At 36.4% G+C, this 18,161-nt stretch overlaps 1 long non-coding RNA gene across 2 annotated transcripts in view; it reads right to left on the reverse strand.

Annotated features, from left to right (window-relative positions):
* The window catches only part of LOC143682816 (uncharacterized), a 72,106-nt gene extending 55,874 nt beyond the window's left edge, over positions 1-16,232 (reverse strand). The window contains exons 1-2 of one of the 2 annotated variants that reach the window (XR_013175295.1): positions 16,187-16,232; positions 14,083-14,313 (exon numbers count right to left, since the gene is read on the reverse strand). This is a non-coding gene — a long non-coding RNA (uncharacterized LOC143682816). Of the gene's footprint in view, positions 1-14,082; positions 14,435-16,186 lie in introns of those variants that run through there. The other variant, XR_013175294.1, reaches the window with a different exon arrangement.
* Positions 16,233-18,161: the final 1,929 nt, after the last annotated feature.

The following is an 18,161-nucleotide window of genomic DNA, read 5'->3' on the forward strand; positions in this document are numbered from 1 at the left end:
TATAAGGGTTGGGCAAATTTTAACCATGATTTCTTTAAGTATTCTTCCTGGTCCTTTTCACTTTTTCTTCTCCTTCTGGGACACCCATGATGTGAATATTTGCATGCTTTATGGTGTCAATCATTTCTCTGAGACCCTGCTCAAATTTTTCCAGCTTTTTTATTCATTTGTTCTTTTGTCTATTCAAATTCAGTTGATTTGTCTTCTAGCTTGCTCATTCTTTCTTCTTTCTTTTCAAATCTGCTGTTGTGTATCTCCAGTATATTTTTAATTTTATCTACAGTGTCTATAATTTCCATAATGTCGGTTATTTTTCTGTCTATTATTTTAAATTCTTCTTTATGATCTTCTAATGTGCTCTTAATATCCTTTATCTCTTTATACACATCTTCCTTCATTTTCCTCAAGGGTTGAAGATGGGCACCAGGACCCACAGCTGGGATTATAGTCCCTCTCCATGTTTTCACAGGCTCTTCATACCTTGCTTACCTTTGAGATGTGCCTTCCCTTTATCTTCAGCCCACAAATAGCTGATATGGAAAGTTTCTTCCTGGCTATTTGCTACTTTTGGAAAATATTTTGTCACTTGGGAAAGATTATTCCTAATCCTCCATTTTGGGAACTCCCCCTTATTACCTTTTTATATCCCACTCTCCCCAGTGACTTATGTTCTGTTATGGGTCCCTGTGGGCTTAGGTCTCTTTTTCTGGATATAGGCGTGAATCTGTCTCACTTCTGTGAGAGATTTTAGAATCTATGTCCCAGGTGGGAGGTGGCAGGAATCCCAGGTGCTGGCTCTGAGCACTTCCCAAACTGCATGGGGCCAAGTGAGGGGAGGGGGAGAGGACCAGCTGGTCTGGGATGGAAGTTTCCTACCTGATAGTTTTCACTTTCTTTGATTCGGGATTTATGGAATCCTTCTCTAGTATATACCTTACTCCATAGTTCTGAACAAGTGAGAGTTGTTCTCTCCCATTTTTCTTTTTTTTGCTGAATCTGTGGGAGAGATTTCCAGTAGCCGTCTTTTGTCATCATGTTGATGTAAGCTTCATGATTTTAATTTCTTTTTCTCACTTTATTGCATTAACACTTCTAATACAGTACTAAGTAGAACTGTGGAGAGTGGATATCCACTCTTGTTTTCAAATCTAAGAAGTGCATTCAGTATTTCAAAATGAAGTATGATATTGGTTCTAAGATTTTGTAGGTATATTTATCAGATTCAGGACGGTCCTAGTTTGCTTAGAGCTTTTCTTTCTTTTATCTTTATTTAATTATTGGGTATTGAATTTTTCCAAATTCTCTTTTCTCTTTATCTCAAGATGATTTTATATATGTATATATTTTTTTCTTACTCTGTTAATGTGGTGAATTATACTGGTCAGTTTTTCAAATATTAAACTAACTTTGTATTTATGGGATAACCCCTACTAGGTTACAATGTATTGTCCTTCGTATAAATTAAATTTGCTAATATTGAGTTAAGGATTTTGCATCTATATTCTTATAGAATATTGATCTGTAATTTTTGTTTCTGTAATGTCTTTATCAGACTGTGGAAATAGGTTTATGCCAGTGTGCTGGTTTAAAATGATGAACGTACCCTAGAAAAGCCATGTTTTAATCCTAATCCCATTTTGTAAAGGCAGCCATTTCTTCTAACCCTGTTCATCGTTGTATGTTTGAAACTGTAATTAGATCATCTCCCTGAAGATATGATGTAATCGAGAATGATTGTTAAAATGGATTAGGTGACGACATGTCTCCACCCATTCTGGTGAGTCTTGATTAGTGTGTTAGTTAGATTCAGTTGTCAACTTGGCCAGGTGAGCATACCTAGTTTTGTTGCTGCGGACATAAGCCAGTGGTACGTGAACCTCATCTGTTGCTAATTACATCTGCAGTCGGCTAGGAGGCATATCTGCTGCAATGAGTGATGTTTGACTTAATTGGCTGGTCCTTAAATGAGAGAGAGCAATGTAGCACAGCCTAAGCAGCTCAGCATTCCTCATCTCAGCACTCACAGCTCAGCCCAGGCCTTTGGAGATGCAGAAGGAAGTCACCCCGGGGAAAGTTGTTGGAACCCAGGGGCCTGGAAAGAAGACCAGCAGAGACCATCCTGTGCCTTCCACGTAAGAACGAACCTCAGTGGAAAGTTAGCTGCTTTTCCTCTGAAGAACTTACAAAATAAATCCCCTTTTATTAAAAGCCAATCCATTTCTGGTGTGTTGCATTCCAGCAGCTAGCAAACTAGGACAATTAGTTTCTGAAGTCCTATAAAAGAGGAAACATTTTGGAGAATGAGAGATTCAGAGAGACCAGAGCAGAACGACATAGCCACAAGAAGCAGAGTTCATCAGCCAGCAACCTTTGGGGATGAAGAAGGAACATGCCTCCCAGGGAGCTTCATGAAATAGGAAGCCAGGAGAAGAAGCTAGCAGATGACTCCGTGCTTGTCATGTGCCCTTCCAGATAAGAGAGGAACCCTGTTCACCATGTACCTTTCCAGATGAGAGAGGAACTCTGACTGTGTTCACTATGTGCCCTTCCACTTGAGAGAGAAACCCTGAACTTCATCAGCCTTCTTGAACCAAGGTATCTGTCCCTGGATGCCTTAGATTGGACATTTCTGTAGACTTGTCTTAATTGGGACATTTTCTCAGCCTTAGAACTGTAAACTGCCAACTTATTAAATTCCCCTTTGTAAAAGCCATTCTGTTTCTGGTATATTGCATTCCAGCAGCTAGCAAACTAGAACAGACAACTACATAAATGCAACTGGGGAAATGTTCCCTTCTCTTTTGTGTGAAAGAATTTGTATAAAAGTGGTGTGATTTTCCCCCTTGAATTACTGAAAGACTTCCCCAATGAAACCATTATCTGGGAATACTTTTCTGGAAAGGTTTCTGATAATGAATGAATTCAATTGTCTTAATTGTTATAGGGCTATTCATCTTTTCTATTTCATCTTGCATCAATTTGGTAAATTTTGCTTTTTTGAGGAACATGTCAATTTTATATAAGTTGTCAAATTTATTGGCCTATAGCTCTTCATAATATTATCTCTTTAAAGTATTAAACATTGTAGTGCTACCTTTTTAAATTCCAAATATTAATAATTTGTGTTTTCTTTCGTCTTGGTTATTTTTAACTGTGGGTTTATCAATATTGCCTAATCTTTAAGTGTTCTATCATTTTTCCAGCAGTGTCACTTTTGTCTGTCAATCTAGTGAATTTTTCACTTCAAAATTTATATTTTTCAGTGCTAGTATTCTCATTTGTTTAGTTTCATGATTGTAATTTCCTCATTATGTTCCTATTTTCCTTTAAAATCACTGGATTTCTTTTTTCTAAATGGGCAGGCATTGGGAACAGAACCCGGCATGTCTCTGGCATGACAGGCAGGAACTCTGCCTGCTGAGTCTAGATGTATTTTTATAGTTCTTTTAAAGTTCTTATTTACTCACTCCATCATCCCTGACATTTATGAATTTTTTACTGGTGACATCTTTCTTCTGGTAATGGGTCAGTTTCCTGCATCTTCAGTCTTGTAATTTCTTTTTGAATATTGAACTATGTGAAAGTTAAGTTGTGAGAGTCTGAATTTTGTTGTCTTTTAGGGTGTGTTGAGCTCTGTTCTGGTAGGCAGTTTATTTACTTGTGGATCAGTTTGATCCATTCATACTTGTTTATCACCTTTGTTAAGGTAATATATTATAGCCTTTTTACTAGAACTTTTTAAACTCTATTTCTAAGGTGCTGTTTTTGCAGGGTCGCTACAGCATGTTCAAACTACTCAGTGAGGTTTTATCACTTGACTCTTAAGAATCAAATGTTTCTCCACTATGTTCATGCTCCAGGGGATGTTAAGCTTATGATTTTTTGGTTGTTGTTCTTTGCCTTGTAGAATTTTACCCCATGCATGAACAACTTAACATTCCGCCAAAAACTCAACAATATAGGTTCAGAACTCTTTCTTTGCACACTTCTCTCCTCTCCAAACCTGTGCCCCACAAATTCCATCTGCTTCAACTTCTTTAACTCTTATCTCCCTTCTCAGTTCCCCAACTGTCCTTGGGTTGTTACTATCATTTGGTAGCATTTCTAATATGTTCTTATGCTTGTCAGGATCCATATTTACACCTAGAATACTATGGCAGTGTTTGCCATAAATTCAGATTCTAGAAGACATTTTTGGTTCCATTTCTAGTCTCTGATTTTATAGGTTCCCATAGGTTAATTGTTGGAAGGACATGCTACATTCAGGTCTATTTCTTCTTCAAGTGTTCTGGATATCTTCAGTAACCCCTCCTAAAAGATCTATGAGCTTTTGGGTGTTTGCAGAAAAGAAGGCTGAGTTTCAAAGAAGGAAATGCTGGAAGTGCTTCTGGGTGAGTGAAAATAACAAAAGACCAAGAATAAAAGTGTGATAAAAACATAAGAAATCAGATTGGAACATCATAAAACATGAATATGACACAAAAATAAGTGGCCAGTAATTAAACTGCTTATCAAAAATATATTAATTATAGGCAATGTTAATTCATTCTTATTAAATGCCAGGCACTATTCTCAGTGTTATATATGTAGTAATTGATTTAATCCTCAACGAATCCTATAATGTAGCTACTGTTTTTGTCCCCATATAAAGCTAAAACACCAAAATATCAGATAACTTTTCCAAGGTCGCAAAACTAATGTGTGTCAATGCTAGAAAAGTCTGATATCAGACTCTGGGTTCATAACTCTATGTTTTGCTAACCAGGAAAGAGAAGGGAGAACAGGCAATTTGGACAAAGACAAGTATGGGTAGATTTCAAATACTATCTGCCACAGTAAGTATATTTAACCAAATAACATAATAATTTGTGAGTAAATTACAAGTGAGAATATTCCTATCTAATTAATATCGTTCTTTATATGCATCCATGCTAATTTCTATGATATTCTAATTTGCTATTTGGATATAGAAATTTAGAGTTCTTTTGATAAATATTTTTGTACCCAATTGAGATGTGAATGCATTGTAATATATACCTTGCCTTAGCTTTTGGTATTTTCCTTATGATTGCTAAGTTCAGTCCATACCAGGAAAATCTTTATGGGCTTCTCTTACTAGTGGCATTTTTTTCTGCTTCTCTTGCAGTGAATCATATGCCTAGAACATTTGTCCCCTTCCTTTATTTATATGAATTATATGCCTAGAACATTTGTTCCCAGTGAAATTATATTTATTCTTGAAAACAGTATTGCTTTCTTGAACATCTTATGAAATGCCATTCATCCCTACAGTGTGCTCTTTTTCCTATCCTGTGATAACTAGCCATGTGTATATCTAGCTTTTCTACCAGTTTGGGATACTTGAAAGTAGTAAACAACATTTACTTACCTCTAGGTCATTACCAAGTAGGACACATGGCAGTTGTTCAATATATACTTTTTAAATCAATTCTTTTTGTGATTAAAGACTGACTTCTATCTGGGTCTCATTCTTAATTCATTGCAGCCTATCATTTTCCTTAGGTAATGACGAGTTCCAGTGAAAAAAAAAGGGAAGAACAACTCAAAACAATGAGACAGACCTATCTAATATAAGTCAAACAGGCCAAAGAAACTTGAGTGCTTGTGAATAGCCATGGTAAAATTGCAAAAGACATTTTTGTATCAGTCAGCTCGTTGCTCCACAGGTAAAAGCCACATTTTCACAAAGAGATACAATCATCTGTTTTCTCAGACATTTAGCTACGAGAGTTGTATCCTACTGTCCAGAGGTCACCTCAGCTTCTCTGGGGTTGTTAATAAGCATAACAAACATCTGGCAAAATATTCAATGCTACATTTCAAACACATGTCCAGGATTCTGCTGCCTGGATTCATTTTATTTTCAGCACTATGGGTTTCACATCCATAGTGCTGTAATTTATGAAGTCTTTTCTCTTTTCTTTTCTGATTTAAGTAAGAATTTGACTGAGTTGGATGAAGGAATATCCATATTTCATTCCAGCCTAGGTAAAACCTTCCTAATTTTAATAGTTTAAACATAATTGTTCTAGGCCTACAACTTTTATACATGCGCACACACACACACATATATACACACACAATCTATATATTAATATATAATTGCATACATATTTGCATAAACCAGTTATTGTATATATGCACATATACAATGACTATATGAATTAAACCGTAATTCTGATTATCACTTGTTGATCAACTTTAGGAAAACTGCTTTCCCTCCCTGTTTCACTTACTTGTGTGCAAATAAAAATAGCAACCCTAATATGTACTGGGAAGGTTACTAAAATCAATGAAGACAACTAAACTTCTTAGGTAGAATTTGAGCTAAGCTTTATGTTTGTACCATAGCATTTGATATAAATATATATATATATATATAAATACAATTTCTTATTATCCCTCCAAAGTGTGGCATCATTCCTTTTTTAAAAAAAACTCTAAAATTGTACAGTATAAAGTATATTGAAAACCTTGGGTGTGACCTTTATTCAGACTTGTTTTTAAAGGCAGGGAGATTAGAATTGCACATTGTTTTGGCCTGGAATAGAACTTTGTTGCTTAATATCGTTATTATTTTATATAAATACTCTGATAGTAGGGGATCTTGGAAGGTTTTCATTTTATTCGCTCCAACATTGTTTCCATAATTAGACAGAAATATAAAGTCAAAGACTAAAATCCTGGTTATAAAGTTTCTCTACTCTTGTTTTATGAGAATTTATGCTAGCCCAAATACTCTGGATGCTTAAGTCTGTCACATTGGTTTCCTATAATGCTAAGATCACATAATTATAAGTGGGGAAAGTTCTTATCTGGACAAGTTTCTGATCATCAGTTTGTTTACAGTGTAGTTAACCATTCTGAATAATGTAATGAATACTATATTTTCTCTTCTGGTCCTTCTTTGTTTCATGCTGTGATTATCCCTAAAGGAAAGCAAGAACGCACTGATGTAATTACAGTTTTAGGATAACATCCATAGGAGTTTAATGCAGTTTCTTATGCTTCTAGGGATATAAGCCTCTCAATTAATCACAGTTTGAATTATCCAACTGGTTATTTTACATTTTCTTATGCATTGGAAATTTTATCCTCCTTTGTTAGTTTTAGAAATGGAACTGCACCCAGTGGATATTGTATGCAAAGGTGTACCTGTGCTTACCTTGATGTAAACATTTTGGTCTTATATTGTGAACAATTAGATAGAATTTCTTTAATATGCAATATTGTGTTAATACTGAAACACAAACCTAGAACTTTGTGAACTTTATAAGCTGCAGCTCAATTTTAAAAATTTAATTCCATCATTAATACTAAACGATTTTAAGCCAAAGTAATGTTCTCCTTGTGCCATCTCTTCCACACTGAGCAGTGTGATGATGAGAAGCTGGTAGAGTCAGACTGGGAAGTGACGATGCGATGTTATTCCTTGACCCTCCACCATTTAATGTGGTTGGTTTCTCGGAGTCCATTCTGTTCAGGTTTATATCCTTTTACTTTATATCTCATCTGAAATGTTCATAACTAACCATGTATTTATGTGTCATTGCTTAATCATAAACTAAATCTATGCTCCTCAGCAGATAGCCCTCTCTCCACACCCCACAATTCATTGTTACTTTTTTTTTTTTTTACTTTCAACAATTTCTTTAAAGGATTAAAACTAGGAAAAATATGTCCTTTTTATTCAAGGAAATATTAACCATTTATATGGTTATAATGGTTCTTCATTTTTGTGGGAAGTTGTAAATTTGTATCTAGTATCATATTTTTTCTGTCTGAAGAACTTCCTTTAACCTGTCTTATAACACAAGTCTGGCTGCAATCAATTTTAACTAATACTTTTCAGGAAAAAAATCATTTTGCTATATTTTAGAATGATGTATTTGCTAGATATGGTATTCTATAGTGAGTGTTTTGTTTTGAGTTTTGTATTGTTGTTCCTAAAATTTTTTTACAGCACTTAAAAATGTTGCTTTAGTTTTTCTGACTTGAAAAGTTTCTGATAAGTTTGTTATCATTTGTTCATCCTCTGTATATAATGTCTTTTTCTCTCTGCTGTGTTTTAAAGATTTTTTTCTTTATCATTTGTTTTTTCCAATTTCATTATTTTGTTCCTTGGTGTGTTTATGTGGGTTGTTTATTTGAGCTTCTTGGTCTTTTGTGTTTAAAGTATCATATTTGGAAAATTTGGGGCCATTATTCTTCAAAGTATTGTTTTTCTTTTTTTTTTTTTTTTGGCTCCTATTTATTTTTCTTCTCTTTCTGGGTCTCTAACATGTTTGATATTGTCCCACAGGTCACTAATGCTCTATTTATTTATTTCAATCATTTATTTACTCTCTGGATTTTAGTTTGGATAGTATATACTAGCATGCTTTAAATTTCAGTGATTTTCTCTTCAGTAGTTAATCTCACTTGCTATTATTCCATCCACTATTTTTTTTCCATTTCAGATACTGTACTTTTTCTTCATAGATGCTCCATTTGGTTCATAAGCATTTTCATGCTTTTGTTATTCTTCTTGAATATTCGGATCATATTTATGACAACTATGTTAGAGTCATCTCTTGTCATTTTGTGCTGTTTGTAATGCGTGAGTTCCCTCGATTATGTCTTATTTTCCTGTCTCTTAATGCCTTTTTATTAAAGGCTAGAAATTGTGAATTTCATGTTGTTATTTTCTGGATATTGTTGGATCCCTTCTAAATAGCTGTGGATTTTGTTTCCCATGCAGCTAAGTTACTTGGAATCAGTTTGATCCTTTCAAGGCTTAGAGAGTGCAAAGCTTATTGGGGGGAACCAAAGCATCATTTAGTATGAGGCTAATTTATCCTCACCCTAAGGTGATACCACTTCTGATGATTCTTCTGAATGTTCTGTATATTACAAGGTCTTCTCTGTTTGGATAATGGAAACATGAACCATCCCCATCTAAGTTGACTATTGGATTTTCTTTGGTCACTACTTTCCTGTGGTTCTTTGTCCAGCCTCATGTAGTTTCCTTTCATAGGCACAGATTGTTACCTAGTCCAAAAATTGTGAAGGACTAAATTACTTAGTCCTTCTGCAGATCTCATGAATGTTCTCTCTTGCAGTATCTTTCTCCTCCCTGGTATTGTACCTTCCAAATTCCAGTTCCCTTGGTTTTTGTGACATTCGGTTTCTATTTCCTCAACCCTGTAAAATTTTCGGGTGCTGTGTTCCTCTCTTCATCATGGCCTGACAATAGTTTACAGACTATTTTGCAAAAATAGGAATTATCTTCTTTGTGTCTTTTTTTTAGAGTGTATAACCCAGGTGCTTCCTGTTACTGAAAGTCTATAAACCATTTTTTCAATACTTTGCCCAGTTTTTTAATTGTTTAAGGTGGAGGGGGGGAGTAAACCACTCCATCATGGTTGAAGCAGAGCTCTCCACAAATTACATTTTAGAGTAAGAAATTGGGGCCCAACAGCGCTCTTATTTAAAATTGCTTCTATTCTACTTACATTATCCTCCCTGTGACATGGAAATTTGCTTGCCTGCTGTGTATCTTTTTACTTGAGATATTTCAGGGTTTTTAATGTCCTCATATAGCCAATGTAATTTTACTTACCAACAAAACTGATCTTTTACCTTGAGATTGTACTGCCACAAACCTGCAAGCTCTTTATCCATTCTAAATACTGGTACTTAATTTTTTCTCCAAGTAATGCTTAAATGGCATTTTTTATGGCAAACTGAAAAAACCATGCAAAATACTTTTAAATTTTTTCCTCCTTAAATTTTCTTCTGAAAATTCAATTAAGAGCCTGCACATGAGGCCTCTGTAATGCACACATTGTTTATGACTCCTCTCCTGGCTTTTCTGCATTTCTGTGAGCAAGACCATACTTCATGCCTTGTGCTCACAAGAAACCTACCGTGAAAGTAATAAGTTGCCTTTGTAGTAGAAAAAGGAGCCCTCTTTGGGCAGATGACTGGGTGTGCCCATGCTGCCTATGAGCCAAGAAAAATGCGTCTCACTTTAAAAGACTCTAACATTTAAAAAATCACAAAGCACTAACAAAAATTTTAAAAGCTGGAGAACGTTTTACATCTCTAAATTTTATGCTTTCCAAGTTGGATGGTTAGAGAAATTACACGAGATAATTTTTGCATGTTGTGCTGAGGCAGTACCAGTTACTACTGGCGAATAAATAGTAGCTTTGTGAGCAGAAATCATCATCGTCATTGTCATTATCATCACTGTCATCAACACCTCATAAATATATGCCGCTGTGTTAGGCCGGATAAAGCTCTTCAGAGGTAGGGTCCAAAGATAAGATGCGAAGTTCAATTTTTCTAAGTATACAAACACACATACATACAGTTCTGCAACGATAAAACAAGATCGTTGTAAGCTATGCTTACTAAAATTCATTTGCTTGAACTAAGCATTTGGTAAAATGCTTTTAGCCTTTGGTTAAAATCAATTTTAATGATGTTCTGTCTGTACTGTCTCTGAATAAAGATATTTTAAAGTCCACAAGGACAGGTTTTGGAGCTCTGGGGAGGAAGGAACCCTCTCTGCCAGGCCAGTGTGGCTGGTGTGTGACGAGTACTTCATGCCTGAGGAACACCCATTAGGGTGAGAAATCTGTGAAGGACAACTGGGTTTGCATGGCTCAAAATCCTCTCTTTGCTCCCTCCCAAGAGAACAAGAAATCACATGATTGCTAAGGGTCATTTTGGAATTAGTGTTTTTTGTTGAGTGTTTGATACTCAATTGCTTGTTCCCTAGGAATGGAGGAGGCCATGCTTTTTCCCAAAGTCTCTTGCTAGTTCCCTACCTGGAACTTCTCCTGGGGCTCTTAGCCTGCTAATCATGATCATTTATCACTTCAGTTCACACTTCTCTTGTTTTTTTCTCTATCACATATAGCTTGTGGAAGAGTGGAACTTCAAATGAGTTTTCACTTTATTCATTTGCAACAGAATTATTAACACCACACCAATCACTATAAAAATCTAATTAGATACCAAGATTGATTATACTTTTACTTCTGTCTTCTAATTGATTGCAGATCTTAATCAAGGTCTTGCATGGTGTTGAAAATATAATTTATTGTCTGTGCAACTAAGAATACTTAAACACCTTCCCTATTTTTTTATCATGTGTGGAGATTTGGAGACTTTTTCATAGACTCATTTCCTATGTGGTAGTCCTTCTGTTTGGGGTTGAACTAGTGAATCAGAGGAAAGGAGGATCACATGACTACTTGCTCATTTCCTTTAGCGACCTTCCTACCCCCTGTGCCTCAGAATCCTTGTCCTATAACCTCCCACCTTATTACTCACAGATACCATCCTTGTAGGTCTCTATTTTTATTATTACTCCTTAAGGTGTACTGTTATTGATTAAAGATAATTGCTATAAGAGAAAATGAGACAATCTTCTCAGATGAGTTCCCTCCAAAATTGCACCTGCATGACTGGGCACATTTAGGAATTCTCTTCAAACTTGTTCAGAAAGCCCAACTATCTCCCCTTTCTGATTTTACTACAGCAAAACGACATGAGAGATAAAAAAAAAAGAAGAAAAACAACCTTCATGTAGCATACAAATTGAGTTTTACATTTTTTGCTCTTTTTCTTTGTTCTTGAAATTAGTCTAGAGCTTCAAGTTGTTTGATAAATAACAAATATTCATTACAATGAACTACCATATTGAGAATTCAATTTAGAACACTGACAACAGTTCTTTGGAATTTCCAATTGCTGCTAAGAATTTCTGCTAAGTTCATGATCAAGGCAAGATATTAGCTACATAGGAAGATATTGATTTTATGTTAATAAAATGTCTTTTCACACAATTTGTAAGGATCAATAAAATATGAAAGAAAATATATGGTAAGAAATGTGTAGGACCTGAAATAAAGATGACTGGAGAGAGGGGAGAATTTTACCATGCTTCTTGTCACTATATTCAAGTATTTTTTCTATTACACATCTTTATCACTATATCCTTTTAACCTACCCACTTGTTTACTTATTTATTTGCTTATCTTGGGCTGCTAAAATATAAGCTCTGTGAAACTGTATGCTTACTTATGTTGTTTACTCAGCACCTAGCAACAAATCAAGTGCTCAGTTTAAAAAATTACCCCCGAAACTGTAAGAGAGCTACCGAGAGTCCAATTCCCTTTGAGATGTGGTTCTCAGAAGATCAAACTTGCCCCAGTGTCTACCAAAAATGTAATTTGTTCCTGATATGGGCCCACCTTCATATTACTGAAGGCTCCTGGTGGGCTCTTGAGACAAGGAGCTTCTGACCACCCCTCGCCCTTAAAATTCATTAGGGGTATCACTCGACACTCTTTCTTTAAACTCCGGCACTCCCTTTTGAAAAGAACAGATTTTCCACAGTGATAACTCCCTGTGGAGTCCTGTGCCCTTCTCACTCCTTTATCCTGTCTGGCCCAGACTGTTTCTCTATCTCACTTCTGCTTGTCTCCTCCCTGTTTGGGCTCTAATCTCTTCTTGACCATGCGGTTGACAGTGCTCATCATGACTTTAGCTTCCCGCTTCTGCTTTCCCTCTTCCCTTCTCACAAACACTTTCTGGGACTCTCTCAGTAACTCCTCTAGTGGCTTCTCTATCCACCCTTCTATTTTCCGGATCTTTTTCTGACTGTCAGGTCAAGACCCCCTTATATAACTGAACTTTAGCATTCCTTGGGCCACTGGACTATCAGAGTCCATTCCTGAGTATTTCCTCACCTGGTCTCTCAACCTTTGTAGGTAAGCAGAGGGAGTTTCATCTTTTGCTTGAGTCACTTCAAATGCCCGATTTACGTTCTCAGATTGGGTGCAGCCAATATTATCCTTGGTATAATGGAGCCTCCAGGATCCTTCATCTGTGCTCTGCTTTCCTGATCACTATTTTTCCAATTGGTATCTATATTGGGGAATTTTTGTTCTACTGCCATGACCCCCTTTCTGGGTGTGTGTTGCCTCTCCCATTCTTCCATGGCCACCCTCCTCACAATTCTTTCCATAAAGAGAATATTTAAGATGGACACAAATTTGGACCAAGTATATAAACTGGGACCTAAAAAGTGATCCAGTTGTTCAGTTGGCCCCACTGGACTGTCCATTAATGATTTCATCTCCTTCTTGAAAGTCCTTACTTCTGTACTTGTTAATGGGGAGTTCATGTAATGAGTTTCTCTTGGCCCAATAGGTGCTTCTCTCAATGGGTACAGGGACTCAGCAGGCTTATGTTCTCTCACTCTTTTTCCCTCAGGAGCCCCCAGAAATGAAAAATTTTGTACATCCTTCTTAAACTGTTCCAACTCCTTCCTCAATTATGGTGGGCTGGAACACATGGAGCAGTTGGCCCCATTGCCCCTCCAGTGCCCTGGGGGGAACACACATTAGTTCCATTGGACTTCAGGGCCCAACAGTCCCTACCTCGGGGGAGAAGCATAGGGTGGGGAAAGGCTCAATATTCCAGGCTTTAGTTTCTAAAGATTTACTCTCTGGTTCTGGGGTTTTAACCTTGACAGGATAAAGAGCAGCTCCCCTTCCCTTTAGCCAACATATAGCATAATCATGCTCCTCTTTGGAGAAGGGCTTCTTTACATTAACATAAAGCATAAGGTCAGCACAGAGCCAATCTTCATCTGTGCCACATTTGGCCAGAATATATCAGGCGGCAAAATGCTTTCTTTTGCCCATGTTTGACAACAATGTTTAACCATTTTCTGTTTGTCATTTCCCTTGGTCTGATTACTGTCAGTATAACATTCACCCTATGGACTATTCAGGGGAATGTCCCCAGGGAACTCTATAGGTACCCCATGCTCTTCTTTCCCAGCCAACCAACTGCCTCTATTACCCACTCTGAATCTTGTCTGGGTTCCTTTCTCTCAGCACCATTTCACTTCATCTGTCTCTGGCCCCTTCCCTCGTGGGAGAAGGGAAACATGAATTGGGACTCCACACTCACTTTGTGCAGTATGTCACGCAGTTCATACACATGCATTCGACCTCAGACTCATCAGAATCTCTCAACAACCAAGGCAATACTTACTAGTCCTTTTTTTAACCTTGATCCGTGAGGCAGATTTTTCCTTCCTGTTTTCTCATTCACAATTGGCAGTCTAAGTGTCTGGTCTCAGGTCCTTCTGGCTGTCAGAGGTGGGCCCCCAAAGGCGGAGTCTGAGACCACTCAATACGCAGAGTGGACCTTCCCTTTGTCCTCCCTGAGGATCTTCTTCCAAAACCTCATGAGCCCCCAAAGGTTTTAGAAGGAAAGCCACACCTGAAAGAGAATAAACACTCACCCGATTGCAGAGAACAAAAGAATGTATTAATGGTCTTGCAAGAATGGGCGTGCCAAGTGACAGAAAGCAGCAGTATGTATTCCCCAAACCTAACACACAGGTCCCTCCCCTGTTTCTCAGCTGATTGGATAATCCAGAGGTTACAAACTAGTCAAGTTCAAATCTTCTGCCAGAAATTCCTGCTTTTGGTTATGTTTTACAGTCCAGTGCTCCTGGCCGTTATTTGTTTAAACTTGTTTTTACCCATATAAGGATCTGGCACTTAAGTTTACTTCTCCTTCCCCTGCCCACAAGACTGGTCGAGCTGGTTTTGTAGCCTTTTGCTTGGTTTTGTTTCTCTCATCCCGTGCCATTTTGTGTGAAAGCTAAACTTAACTTAGTTCTTACAAAATGGAGACTACATATAAAGAAATATAAGCAGTTAATAAATGGGAAAAACTGAATTTCAATATGTAAGTTAAAATATAAATTAAAAGAACATCAGGACAGGCCATGGAGGCTCAGCAGGCAGAGTTCTCGCCTGCCGTACCGGATACCTGGGTTCGATTCCCAGTGCCTGCCCATACAAAAAAAAAAGTATATCAGGTACAATTTTGACCTCTAGTTTTTGGTAACTAATTTAGTAATATGTAGTAAAAGAGTTTAAATGATTATGCCTTTCGAACCAGAAGTCTATTCTTAACTAAGGAATAAGAAATATTCAAAAAGTGTATATAGAAACCTATTTAGTACTTAATTTTCTCTAATAGGAACATTGAAAAACCAACAAAACATATAACAATTGGACATATATACATACATATATATATATATATATATATATATATATATATATATATATCTTTTTTTTCTTTTTTTGCATAGGCAGGAACCGGGAAACAATAATTGGATATTTATTAAATAGGTGATACTAACTCCATAGTAATAAGTATATGTAGCCTACTAAAAACTGTTTTATTAGGATTTTGGAAAATTTACAGTATGTTAAATGAGAATTGCAAAAATTTTGTTTATGTGTAAAGGTGTGAAAATTTGCACACATTTCTAAAGAAGAAAGATTTGGAAACAACAAAAAAAGTCAATGCTAGCTATCTCTGAGTTTTGCTGATTTTGTTTCTCTTATGCTTTTCTCTGTTTTCCATATGTTCTGTGATGATAGGATGTATTACTCTTATAATTAAAGAAAATTCAATGTGATCATTACTAAACTGGTGGATTTGGGAATATGAAGATATGGATTTGAACTTAACTAGCTCTAATGAACAACCACCTACATTTTATTCTAAACAATTGTTTCAAAGAATAGAAAAATAGGCAGACGGTCATTTTTGGAGAAGTCTGAGACTACTCCATGATTTGGAAGCAAATGTCCTAAATATTTTCAAAAGAATTTGTCTAAGCTTCTTTTATAAAGGGAAATTGTCAATAGTTTTCTGAAAAACAGCTATAACTCTTTTAGGGAAAACAGATTTTTCAAAAAAATTGCATATCTACATAATTGTAAATTTCTTATACCATATCACATATTCTGAGGTTTTTCAGCATTAACTACAAAACAAATATACTAAAACATCTATTCTGTAAATGTGCAAAGAGTCAAGATGCCCTCTTATTACTATACAGAAAAAAAATGGACAAATAAAAAAGTCCCCCATGTAAAATATTACACATTATAAATTCACCATAAATAATGAATGTTACATTTCATAATCCTCATCCTCCTCAAGAATCAAGTTAAACATAAGCACAGAAACTGCATACTTGTAAATACAGCAATCAAGAGGCAACAGCACAAATTATGCATAAGAAGTACTTCAATCAAGTGAAGCAGAAGGTGAAAAAATTACCAACCCTGATCATCTTTAGACCTAGGAGACAGCAAGTAGAATGAAGATAGAAACAAAAGTGGCAGGATCATTTTGAAAAAATCAATTATTAATGGATGAGGTAAATAAAACTATGTAAATATTTATCAAGTGGATAGCTTTCCTAGGGATTAGGTCATCATCATTAGTCTTAGTTTTATCATAGCCTCCTCTTTGCTCAGGCAGGAGGGTAGCCAAATGAATTATTTACGTAAATACCAACTTGGTGGTGGTGGTAGGATTGCTGTATTTAACAATTAATACAGACCTGGAAATCCCAGGTGGTGGGGAAGGGTGAGGGAATCAAGAGCATTGGATAAATATGGCAGAAGAAAAATAGTTTGAGCATGGTTGTTTATAGAGGCCCAAATCCTTTGCCATACTATCCCTGTACATGGAAGTTACCCTCAGGGGCAGCAGATCTCTTAAGCATGGCCTTGGCTATTGTGATAATTGCCTTCCCATGGCTTCACCCTACATTTTCCTGTGTTCCTCAGTTTCACCCTCAGCTGTCATTGAATTGAATTGTCATTGAATTATCCACTAAGATAATTCAGGGACAGGTATTTGGGGCAGAGAAGGGGAAATCCATGTCCAAGGACAGACTCACAGCTGTTAAGTCCTGTCTCCAGCAGCTATCACCACACATCACAGGGGAGGAACCACAACAAAGGATGCCAATATAGAGTCTCAATTTGAGAGTGAGAAGCAAAGGCAGAGGAAGAGGACTGCTGGGAACAGAAGACACCTGGTTTCCATCATACATGTCATTGGGATTTCTGCCAACGAGATCACAATTTTTTTCTATACCTTCGGTACTTTCCCAAACAAATTATCTTTTAAGTCTCCTAGGTTTTTCCTTCTCCCTTTAAATAAAGAATAAGTGAACTAATGAGGAAAAAAGGAATTTCAGCCATCCTAACATTTATGATTTTAAATATTCCAGGACCATCTTATTGTTGACTGGATATCTAAGAATCTCCCATTAGCAATCATTCAAGAGCACCTGTTGTCTTTGAATCTCACATTCTCCTCTACTAAGTTGGTGAGAACAGCATTGTTTTCTCACTTTCACACAAAATTTAAGCAGCCATATTTCTAATTAGCCATAGAAGAAAGAGAAGTATCAAGTTAGTAAGAAAATTTGAGTTTATGATGTGTAAACAAGCCCTTTAAAAAAATTAGGGAAATACCAAATTTTAATAAAGAGTACTAAGGAAAAATGGGCAAAACAGAATAACAGTAAGAATTAATTAATTCATCTATTCAATCATTCAATAAATACATACTTTTATGTTCCAGGCAATGTTCAGGACACTTGGAGGCAAAACAATCAAGACAAATTCATTGTTTTCAAAGAGCTTGCAGTTGTGTGGGGAGATAGACCTGTAAAAATATATTATGCTGAGAGCTACTAAAGAAGTGCTGGAATTGAAGGAGAATTACCACAGTCAAAAGAAATGGTGTTAAAATCTTTACAGAGAATTTAAAGATTTAAATTTCAAGGAAAAACCTAGGAGAGTTAAAACTGCTATTTAGTTCTTAAATATCATTCTTCTCTCTATTTTTTCTTTCTTACAAGACACTATGACTCTTAGTCATTTACAACCTGGAATAAAGTGGTATTTAGATAGCTACCAAAAATCACAACAGAATTCCTATTAGAATCTCAACTTTTTTTTTTTTTGCATGGGCAGGCACCGGGAATCAAACCCAGGCCTCCGGCATGGCAGGCGAGAATCTGCCAATGAGCCACTGTGGCCCACCCTAGAATGACAACTGTTAATGGAAGTGGATGTTAAGAGAGATAATAAGGAATAAGGATCATATAGGTGAAGACGCATAATACCCACACTTTTCTCTGGGCAAGGTCATCTATGGTTAAGACTCAGCTACCCACAAGCTTCAGCTTCTTGTTTACGGCACCTTTTTCTTTTTGCCCCTCTAGCTCCAGGTAAAAC

Source organism: Tamandua tetradactyla, chromosome 5, assembly GCF_023851605.1.
Source record: "Tamandua tetradactyla isolate mTamTet1 chromosome 5, mTamTet1.pri, whole genome shotgun sequence".
NCBI lineage: Eukaryota > Metazoa > Chordata > Mammalia > Pilosa > Myrmecophagidae > Tamandua > Tamandua tetradactyla.